The sequence below is a fragment of the Mesocricetus auratus genome, unplaced genomic scaffold (genome assembly GCF_017639785.1).
Source record: "Mesocricetus auratus isolate SY011 unplaced genomic scaffold, BCM_Maur_2.0 Super-Scaffold_100015, whole genome shotgun sequence".
Taxonomy (NCBI): domain Eukaryota; kingdom Metazoa; phylum Chordata; class Mammalia; order Rodentia; family Cricetidae; genus Mesocricetus; species Mesocricetus auratus.
Window position 1 is genome coordinate 24639112 of NW_024429198.1, and position 12813 is coordinate 24651924.

The following is a 12813-nucleotide window of genomic DNA, read 5'->3' on the forward strand; positions in this document are numbered from 1 at the left end:
CCCTTGGGGCGTGGTTTCAGGTGCAGGCCATTATAAGGTAGAGGAGTGGCTGGCTCACACTCTCTTGGGTTTAGGTGAGCATCAGAAGGGCAGAGACTGCATCTTCTGAAGCAGGAAGACCATGGCAGTTATTTACTCTTATCTGTGTAAGTGCTTCCCTTACAAATACCTATTTATCATTCATCTTGGGTCTGGTGGACTCATTTTAACCCCGCATTCACCACTTGGCCTTCAACTCTTCGGCGCAGCAGGAATCTTGGTTTCAGCATCCAGTTCTTCCACTCCAGCCTGGGTCACAAAGCCATCGATATTTTTCTCCAGGTCATCAATGCAACTGCTCATGTCACCCATCCTTCCAATGATCTGCTCTGACATGATCTGAAACTTGTCTTTGCACCTACCGCAAGAATGTCTCCACCACCAAGGTGATGTCCTTCATGGTCTTGGGGTCTGTCTCAGCCATCTCCCCCATGCCCAGCTTGCCAGAGATATCTCAGAAGTGTCACCTACTGTGGCCAGAGGTTTCTATTCTGCCTTGTCCCACAGCCAATTAGTCGCAAATAAGCACATGGAGACATATTATTAACTGTTGGCCAATAAGATCTCTCTTTATTTATTATTAACCCATTTCTATTAATCTAAGTATTTCCATGTGCTCTTGACTTACCCAGTAGTGTCCCAGCATGTTATTCCTTCTGTCTCTACAACCTATACTTTGGTTTCTTGGCACAGACTGCATTTTTTTGTTTTGTTTTTTCAAAACAGGGTTTTCTATATTGCTTTGGAGCCTGTCCAGGAGCTTGCTCTATAGACCAGGCTGGCCTCAAACCCACAGAGATCCACCAGCCTCTGCCTCCTGACTGCAATTTTTAAGAAATTAAAATACAATTACATCTTCATGTCCTTCAGTTTCATATGTATAAATGTTTATATGTATGCATTTGTATTATTGTACTAATGAATACAGAAAATTATCATTGTATATATATATAGACAAACATTGTTTTACTTTTCAATATATAATCAATATACAGAAACCTTTAGTTAAGAGAAATATATACTGTCTTTGGGGTACTATGTAAACTAAATTATCATACCAGTGAAGAAATCACTGGCAATAACCAGTTCAAAAAGATATATGGACAGATGCCTTTATAAAGAGATTTGCACTTAGACACAGTCAATTTATGGTAATATTTATTATTTTGGTGAAATTAATATCAACATTCTATATTTATGCTTATTAAACTAACATATTTTAGTAGTTAATATATCACATTTTAAACAATTTTCCTGTTATACATTTCAAAAGAGAGTAAATGCCACTAGAAGTTAATTAAAAAGCTAGCTTTGACAAAAAAAATACAATTACATTCTTTCCCCATTCCTCTTCTTTCTCCAAGTTCTTCCAAACTTTCCCATATCCCCTTTGCTCCCTCTCAAACTCAGCCTCTTTTTATTATAAGTGTGTATGTTTTGTGTTACTCATATTTATGCATAATACATAGCTATATACACATTATCTATTATGTTGTGTGTATATATATATATATATACATACATATATGCTCAGTATTGCTTGTATGTGTGTATATTATTTCAGGGCTAACCACTTGGTATGGAGACTACCTCCTTCTCTCAGCAGTCATTACTTACTCATAGTCCTTTGTCTAAGGATGTGGTCTATGAGATTTCCAGTTTAGGCTGGGTCATTGCTTTGTTTTTGAAACAGACTGTGCAGTCCAGGGTTAAGCTAGAACTTGCTATGTAGCTGAGGTGACCTTGAGCCTCCTGCCTTTATCTTCTGATGCTGGTATTACAGGCACGCACCTCTCCGGGCTTATGCATGCTGGGAACTGAACCTGGAACTTCATGCATGCTAGACCAACACTCTTAGCAAGTAAGCCACACTCTCAGCCACACCATGAAGGTCTGTCAATACAGTTACTCACCACATAATGACATTTCTGTCAACACACCATCTATAAGGCGACTGGCACATCACATTACAGTAGAGCTGAGAACTCCTGTCTCCAACTGTTTTATTGAAGTTTTTCTGCATTTGGACACACGGATACCACTGCACAATGACTACACACCCAGCAGTCAAGACAGAACAGTACTGGGCAGCTGTGTACCTAAGGGGAAGCAATTACACCGTCCAGGCTTGTACACTTACACTTTAACGTCTGCACAGTGACCAGTTTGCCTATGATGCGGTTCACACCCATAGCTATGGGGCACATCCGTGTGTACTCACGGCTGTTGCCGTCATTATCCAAACCACCTCAGACACCGGAAGAACAGGAGGCTGAAACAGATGTTGTCCATGCTGTCCTGGGTGCTAAGGACAACCTCCCTGCTCATCTCTGCACCGTGCTGTGTGCTCTTCCCAGAACTGACGAAGCTACCTTGCCTTTGCTCTTCTCTCTCCTGAGATGAATACAAAGATGCTTTCATTGTCTCTAATTTATATTACCATTCAGCCTGAGGACTCCAGCAATGTGGGATGGGGCGGTGGTCCAACTGGGAATAGGACTTGTTGACAAGTCTGGCAACCTGAATTCAATTTCCAGAACCCACGTGGTGGCAGGAGACAACCATCTCCCAAAAACCTGGCCTCTCACCTACACTCATGCATAAATAAATAAATTAGTTAATTAAAAAATTTAAAGAAATCCAACAACCCAACAGGACATGGTAGTGCATGCTTTTAATCCCAGCCCTCGAGAGGCATGTGGAGCTCTGTGAATGAGTTCAAGGCCATCCTGGTCTACATGGTGAGCTCCAGGCCAGGCAGGGCTATACAGTGAGACTATGATGTGGGGGGGGGCACAACATGTGTGCAGAGGTTAACACTGGGTCACACTGTGTCCCTTTGGCTTCTGTACATTTGTACCCAGCCAGAACCCCTGCATAGGGTCCCACTTTGCAAACAGAGTCTTTGCTGGCATGGTTAAGTGACGCTGTATGGGTGAGGTGAGCATCCTAATGAGAGATGCTGGATAAAGATGAAGGCTCTGTGATGAGGGAGGCAGGGATCTAAGGGATGCATCCATAAGCCAAGGACTACTAAGGTTTGCCAGAGCCCAGAAGAACCTAAAAGAGGCAGGAAAGGAATCTTCCCTGGGGCTTTGGGAGGAAGAGAACCCAGCCAACACCAAATCTGGATTTCTAGCCTCAGCACTGTCTCAAAGCCGAGCCGTATGGCCAGCCTGAGGTACTCGGGTAGTGCAGCCCAGGGAGGCAGGAACTGAGGTCAGAGGCTCAGAGGGAGCCCCAGGGGCTGGGACTGAGCCGTCACACTAATAGCTTTACTTTTTATCTTCCCAGTTCTGACAGCTGCTTTCCCTCTGCAGCAGCTGGTGCACAGTCACGGCAGAGCCTGCGGGACCCGAAAATGCTCACTCTACAGAGGATGCAGGTTCCTGTAAGCGGTCAGGTCCCCTCCACCCACTTCCACCTGTCCCATCCCAGGAAACATGAGTTCTGGGGCCCAGAAATGCACAGTCATGAGGCTGTCATATCCCAGGCCTCTATGTTCATCCCCAGCCTGCATGGTCAGGCGGCCACATATGGTTGACCATGTTCGCTCTGGAAGGAGACTCACCTGAGCAGGTAACGGAAGACCCCAGCGAGGAGACACCATGAGCAGCTCCTGTCTGACCACGGATCCCTCCTCAGTGGGATCTCTCGGGGTTGGTACCCAGAGTACCAGAGTAAGCACCCTCTTGCCTGGGCAGAGTGGTGGATGTCCTCTGTCCTTCACTTCTAGGAGACCCATCAGTTGAGTATCATCCCACCTCCTCAGGCCCCGTGAGTGCCCAAACCTACTTCCCTTCCTGATGTCTGCATGACCTTGTCCGACTTTATGTTACACACAGTTGTGCTATTTAGTGTTAACGACAGTAGCAGGACCTACTTCCCAGAGGAAAGTGCAGAGAGCCCCCAGCATGGTACCTGAGACCAGTGGTGCTCAGACGTTATCATGTTAGGAGATATCTCTCAAAAAAATGAAAGAGCACCGGGGTCAATTGCCTAAAGTTCTCAGGGTGTGAGGAAGTGTGAACCGTGAGCTAAGACTGATTTCATACATATTTAAATAACTGAAGGGTGAAGCATGATACTTAGTGATGCAAACTTGTATGAACTTGTCACTTTGCTGTTGAACAGTAAAGGGTTTCTTAGATTTATTTTTATGGCATGTGTTTTAGTGTTTTGCCTGCATGTGTATAAGTGCACCACCACATGGGTACTGGATGACACTGGAGGCCAGAGGGCAACCTGGGGTCATCTGGAACTGAAGTTACAGATGGTTGTGAGTCACCACGTACATAGTGGGAACTGAACCCTGGACTTCTGCAAGAGCCGTGTACACTCTTAACCACTGAGCCCCCGCCCCAGCCCCAACGATGAAATTCTGCTGGGCACAGATGCACTCCTCATTTTCACATTGTTGATGAATGGTCATGATAGGGGACATGTGACCTGCAAAGTCTAAACTATTTTCTAGGTGGTGTTTAACAGAGAACACTTGAGGAACCAAATTATCTGACTTGGAATATTGAATCCACTCTGACCAGCATCTGTAGCATTAGGTCCATTATCCCTCACATTCCACCCCCCAGTTTCCCAGCTCCAGATGGCCATGACAGTCTCACGTCAGAACAGTTTTAGGAAGATTAGTATTTTCCAACTCTTACCATGGTACTTGAAACACTGTTGTAGATGACGTGTCAGTCAGCTTCCTGTAACTATGACAAAACACCTGAAATAACAAACTTACGAAGTGAGAAGATTTGCTTCGGCTCATAGTTTGGGGGTTCTACTCCATGACTGAGCAGACCTCTTGTTTTTTAAGCTTTTCCTGGGAGCAGAAGACATTATCCAAGAGCATGAGGCAAAGCAAGACTGCTTACTTCATAGGGAGGAAGTAAAAGATACCAAGGATGTGGCTTCAACCCCAGTGACCTAAGAATACCCCCCCAGACCTCTTCCAAGTTTCATCATCTCCCAGCAGTACCTGTGGACAGACATTAACACAGATCCGAGTACAGCTGATGGACTATATGACTTTATACTCCATACTCTGGCATTATTTGGGTCCTCATTCTCCTAAATCCTGGTCGTCCAGATAAGCACTGAAAACCTCCATCTGCCTCTCCACTTGAAGCACTGAAGTTCTTCAAAACTGACTCATCATTTTCCAAACTTTCCACCACGGCTGCATATGCAAACAGACTCAGGAAACCTGAGCTCGGCTTTCTCAAGTCTCAGATGGTTTCTAATTTGTTATGTGGGAGGAAAACTCTGTATTCCCTAGCAGATGTACGGGGACTGTTTTATTCATCTCATCACCACTTCCGACTTTTCAGCATGGAAAGTTTTTTTTCAAGCTCTATTGGTCTTAATTCTAAAATGTTAAAAAAAAAGATGATGGGGCATGGGTTTCCCACCAAGTCAAAGAAGCTCTTACCGAGCTGGCTGTGGGGTGTGCACCTGGACCCTTGCTCTGTGATACGGGAGGAAGAGATGGAATGGCGTTGCCTGGTAGAGCAGGGCTGGCACAGGGCTGCTCTGTGGGAGACTCCACTGCCCAAGTAGGCTGGGCGTGTTAGCATGGTCACGCGATGAAGTGCACTCCACCTCAGCCCCCACTGGAAGGCAAATGGAGGTGACAGGCAGCATTTCTGAGTCTGAGTCTCAAGACCTGAGTCTTCCTCTTGCAGCTCCTCCTTCTTTCTGTGGACTGACAGAGAAGAGATAGTCTCAGAGGGCACAGCAAGAGCATTATAGAATACTAGTTTAAAATGTGTTACATTTGTTTACGCTATGAAACATTTGTTTAATGATGCGAAGATGTGTTGCATTATTTCATGTTGCATTTGTTTAACTCTGTGAAGCTGTGTTTCTTTGCCTGTCTGTAACACTTGACTGGCCTGATAAAGAGCTCAACGGCCAATAGCAAGGCAGGAGAAAGAAATAGGCAGAGCTTCCAAGCAGAGAGAATAAATAGGAGGAGAAATCTAGAATTGAAAGAAGAGGGAGGAGAAGAGGAAAGGAGAGAGAGAAGGACACCGGGGGTCAGCCACACAGCCAGCGAAAGAATAAGAAGGAAAGAAACATTTAGAATAAAAAAGGATTAAAAGTCCAGAGGCAAAACATAGTTAAAGAGAATGGGGATAATTTAAGCTAGAAAAGGTGGCCAGCAACAAGCCAAGCTAAGGCTGGGCATTCATAAGTAAGAATAAGCATACATGTATTTATTTGGAAGCTGGGTAGTGGGCCACCAAAGAGTAAAAAAAACACCAGCTACATAAGAGGATGGGGGTACCTGCTTCTCTGAAGGAACAGAAGCGCTATCATGAAGAAATCCTCGCCCAAGGGTCTCTAGAGAGAATCAGCTGCGTGCTGTGAGCCCCAACATGACTTTGAAACAGTGGCTTAGCTTGTTTGCTCTGTCTACACAAAGGCCGTGTGTCATGTGTCCCATTATCTTCTACAGACTACAGATGAGGGCAAAGATTGAGAGGTTCCCACTTACTAAATCCATACTTACTTTTAAAGGCCGTTTCCTACCTTGAAGGCCTGGGCTCCGCCCACATACCTCGTGCTGGCAGGCAGCCTGTCTGTGTGAACCCAGTGAGGAGAAAGAGGCTACACAGTGATTTGAACAAGGTATATTCAACATAGACTCAGTAACTGTAATAGGGTTGGAATATGAAAGTTTGGCAGGCAGAAGACAAGGGAATCCTGCAGCCTTCATATAAGGAAGAGCCATCGCCCCAAAGACTGAAAGAAAGATGCAAAATGTCGGTCTTGGTGGCTGGGAGGGAGGAGCCTACAGCCCTGGTCCTGTGGAAAGTCTTCAGATGTGGCTTCATCGTCTAGAAACCTGCCCTCTAGGATGCCAGAGAAAGCTGCCCATGAGTAGACCTCTCTGTAAAGTCTGCGGCTACAAAACCCCCTGTGATGCTGATCCAGCAGCTCTGTTCACACAGGCGCGAGCATGCTATTTCTATAGACAGTTTTGCGTAACCAGTGATCAACTTTTGTGCCTCTGCCTATGTTTTCTTGAGATGTTCTGAACTTTTTTAGACCGATGTGTGATTCTATGCAAAGCACAAACCCATATACATAACACGGATCATGAAAACGAGACAAGGAGAAAGCGGAGCTGAGGGCCCAGCTCAGAAACTGTAGTGGAAGCTGGTGGGGGCTGTGGGGACTTTTGAGGCCCTTTGCTAGGTGACCTTCTTGTGCAGTCTTGGGACCCAGGAGAGGCCCCCGTCAGTAAGGCAGGCCCTACCTTGGGCCCCAGAACCATGAGAAGAATAAATCTACATGCTTTGTAAGCAGTCTGGTCTACAGGATTGTTAGTGCAATAAAAACGGACCAAGGCACCTCCCCCACACTTGGTGATCTGTCTTCCATGAAACCTTCCTCTCACATTCTATTTATGTGTCCCTCACAGGCAGCCTGTTCTGCATACGCTTCCAAATGGGAACCAAGAAATTAACTCCTACCGCATCCTGCCCTTGTCCCCTTCCCAGGAGCCACATTTCTCTTCACCTTTGATTTTGAAAGCAGGCTCGCCAGGTTCATAGTCATACCACCCCCATCCCCGTTTTAACTAAATGACCTTGGGCGATATAGCTGGGTCTATGTCCATAAAATGTGGGTGCTGGGAGCCTCTTTCTGAGTGTGAGAACTCAGTGGGATGCGAGGCTCTTACTTGACTCAGGATCCAGCCCATAACGGATGCTAGGGAAATGCATCTTCACCCAAGCCCAAGTGCTACTCTGACCCGAATGTCTTTCCAGCCTCCAGGCTTCCCTCAAGAGCATCTGTCAGGCCCCGGGTATACACGCTCTTGCCCCCCTCCCCGGTCATGTCCCTGCTACTCCACTCTATGCTGATCTGAACTTGAAGTTAGGGCTGGGGCTTGGGGGTGGGGTTTGGGGTGGGGCTTGGGGTGGGGCGTGTAGCTGACTGGCCTGGAAGCAGCTCTTTCTCCATCTGAGGTCAGCTGGCTCCAGCTCGCACAGGATAAGGATAGCAAAGGCCCCTGGTCCCTTCGCGTGGACCGGCCACAGTCACCCTCTAGAGATCCCTAGGAAGACTGGCATCAAGATGTCACATTGCTTGATGTATTTTCCCTATTGGGTCTTTTGGTTTCAAGGAAAGGCAGCAGGAGGGCAGATACCAGAGATGCCAGCTAGTGGGGAGACTAGAGAGGGACAGATGTGTGGGGTAGGGGGTGGGCCCGAATCTGGGGCAGGAACCCGGCTGTGCCCCTCCTTCCCTGGAGAGATGTTCTAGGTTTGCCCCTGGAAGATCTGTCAGGAGGAGAGGCAGCCGTGCAGAGCAGATGAGAAGGTTGGGGTTCCGGTTGAAGGGCTCCGAGCCCAGCTCAGTTTCCAGACTCCAGGGCAGGGGTTTAGACCTGCACGTGTCTCAAGGGCCCGTGGAAATTGGACTCTAGAAAAGGATGATGGAGTGCAACTCACTGAAGACGCAGAGTCGCTCTACTCGAATGATTGATTTATGCATTCATCTCCATTAATTGCGAAATTGTGATAAAAATCTGAGTACATCTGAAAAGCATTTGTAAGTCACATTTTTCTCACTTTACAAGAAATCACAAGTGACAGGAAATAACAGCTGATTGGGAATTAAATGAGTGATTGTACATAGCAAATGCTTGGGCCTGCCCCCTCCTCAGTGCTCCTCACAAGGTGATCTCGTGTCTGCTGCTGCTCCTCCTCCTCCTCCTCAGTGCTCCTCACACCAGGTGATCTCGTGTCTGCTCCTCCTCCTCGGTGCTCCTCACACCAGGTGATCTTGTGTCTGCTCCTCCTCCTCCTCAGTGCTCCTCACACCAGGTGATCTCATGTCTGCTGCTCCTCCTCCTCCTCCTCAGTGCTCCTCACACCAGGTAATCTCGTGTCTGTTCCTCCTCCTCAGTGCTCCTCACACCAGGTGATCTCGAGTCTGCTCCTCCTCCTCCTCAGTGCTCCTCACACCAGGTGATCTCGTGTCTGCCCCTCCTCCTCCTCCTCAGTGCTCCTCACAAGGTGATCGCGTGTCTGCTCCTCCTCAGTGCTCCTTCTATACTAGTTAGGGTTTCTATTGCTGTGAAGAGACACCATGACCATGGCAACTCTTATAAAGGAAACATGTAATTGAGGTGGAGGCTTGCAGTTACAGAAGCTCGGTCTGTTATCATCATGGTGGGGAGCATGGCAGCATTTGCAGACAGGATGCTGGCTACACCTTGGTCGGAAGGCAACAGAAGTGGACTGGACAGTGGGTGGTGTCTTGAGCATAGGAGACCTCAAGGCCCACCTTCACAGTAACACACTTCCTCCAACAAGGCCACACTTCCTAATAGTGCTGATACCTATGAGATTGTGGGGGTCAATTACATCCAAACTACCACACCTACACACCAGGTGATCACATGCTTCTAGTCATCCCTTCTTTGGTCTTTTCTTTTTTTTACATGTCATAAACACCTATAGGAGGGAAAAAATGACACCCAGTGTTTCTTTAAAAACCAGACAGATAGATAATAAATAGATAATAAAGACGATTGATAGACAATATATACATACATAGATACATAGATATGAAGAGAGACACAGACAGACAGAGATGCCAACTACAGTGTCACGTTGAAACAAAAAAAATCTATTTCCCACTACAGGGTAAAAGATGTCTGAAGCAGATTTTGAAAGGACAAATGACTAAAGGCATTAAGACGGAAACCCTAAAGGATCTGCATTGGGTGCAGTGCCATACACCTGCACTCAGCAGGAAAGGGGTGCCTGCATTCTAAGTGCAGCTTGGATTACAGTAAGACCCTGTCTCAGAAACACAAAAAGAGGGCTGGGGAGATGGCTCAGGGTGTAAAGTATTTGCTATGCAAACATGAGAACCCCAGTTTGAATCCTTTAGCCCACAGCTGAGCATGCCCGAGCTCATAGACATGCCTGTAGCCCCAATGTTAAGAAAAAAGCAGATGGAGACAGAAATCCCAGGGGTTAGGTTCCCAGCCCAGCCAAAACAGTGAGCTTCCAGTGTTCAGAGGAAAGTTTGAAAACTAAGGTGGAGAAGACTTTCAGAAGACACCTGACATAAACCTCTGTCATCTACATGTGTCTGCAAGGACAAGCATACACATATATGCACACGCATACCACCACCGTCACCACCCCCACACCAACATTACTTCTGACTTTTCCAATTCCCCAGCCCCAACTGCAACTTAGAGATGTTAACCAGATATTTTTTCAAAGCTACATTTGTCCATTTTGTTGTTGCTACCGTAAACTATCCGAAGTGGGATAACTTTTATAAAGAAAGGGTTTCTTTAGCTCACAAGTTCAAGGGCATGGTGACCCTGGCACAGCTCTGACTCTGGTAAGGATGTAAAGGTAGGAGCCCATGGGAGAGGGAGAGGGAGAGGTCCCATCACCAGATGAGCAGAGAGTAGGAGACACAGAGGTCCTTACTCAAGGTTAAGCACTAGGGGAACCAGGAAAGTTAAGCATGCAGGGCTGTCTCTTCAGAGGGAGAGAGATGTATAGCCTTCATTTTCTGCCCAGGAGGCTGGGAGCGGACATAGTTAATAGCTCGGTGACCTTTTGCACTATCTGTGTGACTGAGACCACACCAGATCTTCCCCCAGACCCTTATCATGAGCTTGTCAGTCTATAGTACCCATCTTTATGGAAGATGTCACGTGTTCTTTACAAAGAGTTTCTATGTAGTCATGCCTAAGCTTTATTGTATACAAGGGATTGAATTAATTATCACCAGAAAAGTTTTTTTCCAAATTGTACTGTGCTTAAACATGCCTAAAATAAACTACCAGGTATCAGACTCTCCAAGTTTGAACTAACATCTGCTACTGAGCCATGCTGAACCAGACTTCCTTCTTGCCTCTCATGGAGCAACGCTGTGCTAGCCATGGTGTTTGCAGAGAACCGCCCCCCTCCCCATAAGGTGGACCTTTCTGTCCTACCAGCCAGTTCCCAAATAACCACATGGAGACTTATTATTAACTATAAATGCTTGTTACTAACTAGATCCTACATTTTAAATTAACCCATTTCTATTCCTTTACTTGCTGCTACCTGGCTCATGGCTTGTTACCTTATTTTGTACACATCCTGCTTCCTCTTCCTCTGGCTAGAGACTCCTGAGACTCTACCTTCTTCCCAGCATCTTCCTAGTCTGGCTTTCCCACCCAATCTCTTCCTGCCCAGGTATAGGCCAGCCAGCTCTTTATTAACCAATGAGAGTAATGCACATTTATAGTGCACACAGATTCTTTTACAGCACATGCACATGTGTGTGTGTGAGCTACTCACTCTTGTGAAAACTAACACATGGCCTCAGAATAATTACCATAATCCCTTCTGAGAGGGGAGTCCCCAGTGACCCAATGTCCTTCAGGTAGGTTCTGACTTAAAACCATGTTTTTTAATTCTGTGTATATGTGAGGTAGGGGGATACATGCTTGCGTCAGTGCAGGTGCCCTCAGAGTCCAGAAGAGGACTTCTCAGTGCCTGGAACTGCAGTTACAGAAAGTGGGCAGATGCTCGGCGTGGGTGCTGGAATCTGAACTTGGGTTTCTGCAAAAGCAGCAAGTGTCCTTAATCCCCGAGTCATCTCCCCACCACCCTCTAGGCACCACCTCTTAAACTCTAACATCTCCCAACACTAGGACTCAGAGAACCCAGCTTCCAACACATTACCCTCGGGGAACAAACACAAGCCATGTGTAAGCCTTGGCTCCATGCCTTTCAAACGCCAGGGCTGGGTTATTCTGTCGTAGAGATTCATCATCAGACTTCAACTGGAAAAAATCTCCCTTTGCCTCCCAAGATGCTAAGTCCTGAGGGGCATCTGCCTCCTTTCCCACATGTGAGAAGATCTTGGCTTCTCTCCTCAGAGCAGGACATCAGTGGACCCTGTCAGGGTCCTCACAGATCCCCGCCTCCTGCAGCAAATATGGGACTTGGGAGTCTAGAGAAGCTTTATCCAAACGTACTAGTCGCTCAGCCAGTTCTGTCCAACTGTTGAGTGAGCTATGAAGGCTGCAGCATAGGTGCTGGTTACTAAACCGTTTTTGAGTGCACACACACTTCCCCTGGGTGGTTACTAATCTGACTGAAAGCCCAGCTTCCTATGACTGTTTAACAAGAAGTGATTGCAGGCGTGGATGGGGATACAGATGCCTCGGCTTGTCACAGCCGAGATGAAGCCAGAATTTGAAGGGAAAGCACTCTCTGTAATGAGGGGAAGCTGAGCATTGTGGAACTGGAAGCCAGGTACACTAAGAGGAAGCCATCTGGTTTTGGCTGTCTCTTCACAATGATAGAAACCCTAACTAAGACACCAGTGTTATGTCTTCCTTTTCATTAACAATTTATGACCTAACTAGCTAAAGTAGACCAAAGCAATTTGGAAGCGTCAAAAACAAAATGTAATGTTGGCTCATTTGTGTTCCTTTTCAAATTCATGTGTTGAAAATCCTAACCCCCAATATCTTAGAGTGTAACCATATGTTCACAGGAGGGTATTAAAGGGTATGATATTCAAAAGAAGTCATCGTGACAGATCCTTGATCCAGTATGACTCTTGTTAAAAGAAAATCAGGGCAGAGTGTGCAGAAGAAACAGGGAGAAGCCAAGGTGGTGGAATCAAAACGTGAGAGGGTCCTAAGACCCCCAGAGAGACAAAGTACAGAGCTCCTGAAACTTACAAGACTCAAGAGGCCCCTCCTCTGAGTTATGTAAGTAA

At 46.5% G+C, this 12813-nt stretch overlaps 1 pseudogene; it reads right to left on the minus strand.

Annotated features, from left to right (window-relative positions):
• Positions 1 to 231: 231 nt before the first annotated feature.
• Positions 232 to 463, minus strand: LOC101840327 (annotated as a pseudogene).
• Between the last annotated feature and the right edge of the window lie 12350 nt (positions 464 to 12813).